This window comes from Cephus cinctus, unplaced genomic scaffold (assembly GCF_000341935.2).
Source record: "Cephus cinctus unplaced genomic scaffold, Ccin1 Ccin1_scaffold0331, whole genome shotgun sequence".
NCBI classification, from domain to species: Eukaryota; Metazoa; Arthropoda; class Insecta; order Hymenoptera; family Cephidae; genus Cephus; species Cephus cinctus.
Genome location: NW_014333028.1, coordinates 418,778 through 423,405, shown reverse-complemented (window position 1 = coordinate 423,405; position 4,628 = coordinate 418,778). Strand labels below are relative to the sequence as shown.

General features: G+C 41.4%; 1 protein-coding gene and 1 long non-coding RNA gene across 5 annotated transcripts in view; one reads left to right on the top strand and one right to left on the bottom strand.

Annotated features, from left to right (window-relative positions):
• The window catches only part of LOC107267048, a 6,156-nt gene extending 4,021 nt beyond the window's left edge, over positions 1-2,135 (top strand). The window contains exons 4-5 of the long non-coding RNA XR_001537542.2: positions 1,528-1,635; positions 1,819-2,135. This is a non-coding gene — a long non-coding RNA (uncharacterized LOC107267048). The remainder of the gene's footprint in view (positions 1-1,527; positions 1,636-1,818) is intronic.
• LOC107267047 (gustatory and odorant receptor 22) overlaps positions 1-4,628 on the bottom strand; it is a 28,150-nt gene that overhangs the window by 4,051 nt on the left and 19,471 nt on the right. The gene's annotated exons all lie outside the window — the stretch shown is intronic.

The following is a 4,628-nucleotide window of genomic DNA, read 5'->3' as shown; positions in this document are numbered from 1 at the left end:
TGTCACGGTTAGTAACGATATGGTACGTCACGGCATTCGTTTCACGTTCGTATTTAAGTCTTCTTTTTTTTTACCTTTTTTTTTTTTCTTATTTCATCTCGGCTCTTGTTTCATTTGTTGTTCGGGTTAAGCATTGCGTGAGGCCCCGTGGGTCCCCCGGTTTGTTCTGTTGGTCTGGGCAGTACCAAGAAAATCGTCGGTCCGGCCTCGGCTTCCGTTACGTTTACACTCTGTAATGCACGAAGATCTCGCGTGCAATAGCAAACGCATTCTAAATATTCATTGTGCAGCGGCGCTTGGTTATTTTTGGGCGGCGATTTTGAAAACGAAAAAATGGAAGGCAATGAGATTTTTGGTATATGAAATTACGTTGGCCGAGACGTTGCGTAAGAATTTTTATCATGGCAACGATCGAGGTTAGATTTTTGTTTTGAGTAAAATTGCCTTATCGAAAAAAATCTTTTTTGAGTACTCAAAAGAGGCGAATGATTGATAAAAAAGGGGTTGGGGTTACGGGAATTTTCTAGCGAATTTTGGGAATATAATTTTTTTGGTTTTCTCGTGTGGATATTTATGAGCAGCGCCTCTAGCGGGATTTCTTGTAACCCCGAGGCAGCGGGAAATTTGAATTTTTTTTTTTTTTTTTTTTTTTGTTAACGTTTGATCGAACTTAGACGTAATAATTGACTCATCGGTCACGGCAACGTCTAAATTTATTTTACTTACGTTGGCAGACTCTGGAGTGGAACTCCATGACGGTGAATAACGGTGTAATATTATATTGACTGACCTATTTGCGCTTATCGTGTTGGATTGCATGATTCAGTGTTCAGCGTTTGGCGTTGACTAGTGAAAAAGCCCATTAAAACGAGTGGCTGAGTCAACCGAGTGCAATTCAACAAGCCGGAACGAGAGGCCCAAGAGAGAGAAAAAGATAAAGCGGCAGCGTTCACACTGGCGGAGCACGATCGGTCGGCCATCTTTAAAAGATCAGACGTAGAGGCGGCCGGGAGATTGAGGCGAATATAAAAGAAATTATCCGTGGAAATATGCATGTTATCGAATCGACTGACATTAAAGATCGGTATTAAAGAAAAATGTATGCGGCGCCTTTGATTTTTGAATTTTTAAAAATTTCACAAATTTCAATAAACAAAATCAAAATATGGGCAATATCCATACCGGCTGGCCGATCGGTCATTCGATTCCGAAGAAAATAAATATGGATTCGGAAGTTAAAAATAAATTATGACAAAAGATGTTACTACCGTAGCGGACGATTTCCAGTAGATTGGACTGCGGCCAGGACGCAAAATTACATAAATAGCAGGAATCGTATTTTTCGCCTTTTTCAGCCTCCTTAAATATTTCGATCCCGAAACTGTTAAAAAAATTTTTTTTTCATCCGTCCGTGAAAATCTATACTACGTTATTGCATTAAAAGTTTCGCAAACCTACAATGCACGTGTGAGTCGTATAACGGACGTGAGATAAAAACGTATAATTTTTTTTTCTTGCATTTTCAAGGTTACGTACACGTTCAGGAAGCTTGAACGAAGTATAAATGGCAGAGCCAACGCATACGAGGAAGAAAATTCGTCGAAAGTCGTGAAGAGTCGAAAGTTTCCGTAAAAGGTAAAAAAAAAGGACGTTCGCGAGGTAATAATTCAAGATTGCCAGTCCGGGGTTGGAGGAGATATAAAGATCTGAAAGTTCATATGAGTAACATTGATTACTCATGATATTAAGAATTTTGATGTCGCGCGCCTGAGGTTTACTTAAGGCGCGATTATTATTATTACTATTCGTATATCGCAGAGAACCGAAGAGGAGCGAACGTGTATAACGATCTGACTTATTCATCCAAATGGAATTCATAATAGAGCACACCTCGACAAATTTGTACACCGCATTCTCGTTGCCTAACGTTCTGTTTGATTAATGCCAGAATGGGGGGTGAGGGATAAGAAAAAGCTATTTATAATAATGAGGTCTAATGAGATTGCCTTGAATTCGTTGTCTTGCCCGTCAGTGAGTAAGTATATACATATAGGTCCGAAAAACGAAAACGACCCGCGTGCATAATGAGGTAATGGAAAAAACGTACTGTATTAAAAAAAAAAAAATTATGAAAACAAATTCGTAAAAATTTTTCTAAGACGTGCCTATCCAATTTTCATTCGCTTGCCTTGAGAATGGTAATTTTAAAAAATTGCATAATTCAATAATAAAATTTTGTAATATCGACTAGGTTGAAATTCTTGGAGAAATGCTGGAAAACAGCGCTGAGGTCGACGCGGACTGTCAGCGGGGCGAAGTACGAAGGGGATTGAAACTGCACAGTCTGTCTCGATGCCAATACGAGATATAAGAACGAAGTTTACATACGGGGCTCTGGGTTAGACGAGTGAAAAACATCGTGGAAAAAATGACAGAAGCCAGGAGAACGCTAAGTTTACGTTATTCGGATTTGCGGAACGTGGCGCAGCTGCGTTTGAACGAGCTGCGCGTGGCGAAAATAAAAACACGTAAACGTTTTCGATTCTCGGTCGATCGATCATCTTCCAGTGAATTCTTCAAAAGGGGGGCCCACCGTTTCGTCGTACGTACCTGGGGCTGTTTTGATTTCCGTCGTCGGTCACGCCCCTGAAATTGCCGGCAGCGCCGCCAGCGGCGAATGCAGCAGATGCACGCGACGCGCTCAGGTGACGAAATTACTGCAACGAATCCCTTTTGCTTTCTGCGTTCGTACGTTTCCCGACGCGGCCATTCATCGCCAAGGGTGACTTCGCAAGAGCCGAGTGAAAAATGATCGGACGAATAGTTTGTCGTGCGTGAAAAATGATGGTTGGCCTAACCTAACTGGGCGAACCCATTGGCAGCAAACAGCTTCGACGCGAGGACGAGGAAGTGGAGAAAGAAGACGAAAATGGGGGAAGTAGCTGCAACAAACTTATATCCCAATATTTTCAGCCCGAATGATCGCGAATAATTCACCCTTAATGATCCAGTCGAAGGTTAGTTGAGGCGACAGGTCGAGTCTACGCTAGCGCCGCCGCGCGGCAGTTTCGCGAACTAATTTTGTTCCTTGGGTTTCTATTTCCTTTTTTTTCTTAATTTTTCATAAACAAACGTAAACATTACTCGCGCGATCGACTCCCTGGAAAATGCTACGAAGATTATTTTCCACCAGACAAAATCCCATTCGGACTGTAGTCTTCAATGGCGGCGCGGCAGTCGATATTAAAATTCTTCGTAGCCGCTCTCCGACAAAACACGAAACTCTGAACCGCGTGTGTGGAGACGCGTGTTGCGTGTACGCCCTTTCGAATCCTGCCACACGAACCCTACGGGGGCGCTGTCCGCTAACCCACGCGCGGGCTACACCTTTTGCATTCGGGAACGAATCGTGGGTCTCCTTACTGATGTCTACTGTGGGACCTCGTGGGACTTCATTGGTATGTGGGGCCTGATCCTTTGACTGAGTACGTGAAGCGCGACTGTGCGTGGTCCACACGACCTCTTGTTTCCACTTACTCCTTGCAGTCGTGTTTTTGTTTTTCTATAACGAGTGTGAGTGTGTGCGTGCAATATTTGAATTTTACGAATCCCTTTTTTTTAATAACTTTTTTTTTTCCCTAATCTTATCATAACTTAATCTTTCCAATGATCTGGCAATAATAATTAATTTAGGCGGTTTAAAAAAAAAAGTTCAGCGTTACGGAGAAAGCTGATATGGATTTTTGAAAGCGTAACATTTTTTTTTTATTCTAGATCATCAAGTTAAGAGGGGTCTGTCCCCTCGTAATGGTATATATACCTAACGGGAAGAGTATAATCTATTTGTTTCAGGATTTGCCGTGCTTATAGATGATGGAAATTAATGCGGCAGGGTTGGTATTAGAGCTCGTGTAACGGTACAGGTTTAAAGAACCGTAATGGCAACAACGAGTCTTTTAAAAATATTGTATTTTCAACGTTCTTTGTATATTTCATTATTTTTAACGATTCATGAAAAATAAAAAAAAAATCTTGAATCGAATGACGTTCAAAAGATTTATCGACTTTTTACTTTAATTTCTTTCGCAGCCTGAGAAAACATCTATAACACGTCGAAGTCAAGATTAAGCTAATATTTGGTCGACATTATTTTCTGGAATAGGATATAAGAAAGAGAAAGTGAAATTGCAAAAACAAATCATCGGACGTCTGTATACTGTGTCTCCATGGCTGTGGGGGGAAGGGAGGGGATCCCCACCCACTTTTTTCCTTATTTTTCTCAGTTTCCTCAAATTCATCTCGATGTTGCATCACTATTTTTTTTCCTCCAATCAAGCTGTCATTTCAACGTCACTTTTCCCATGCACCGATCCCCATCGATATGCGGCAACAGAGAGATAAAGAAAATGCTAAAAGAATGAAAAGAAAAAGAAAAAGTCGCAAAAAAAATTTATACGATTCCAAACGGCAAGAGTTTGTGTTTACATTCTCAAAGTTCGGTAGTACCGTCGCACCATACATTATGTATACACTGTCTCGTTTGCATATTAATCCGACATATTTATGGTGTCGCGGACGACGAAACGTTCTGCGCATGCGTGCACGGATTTAAATCGACCCCCCCCCCC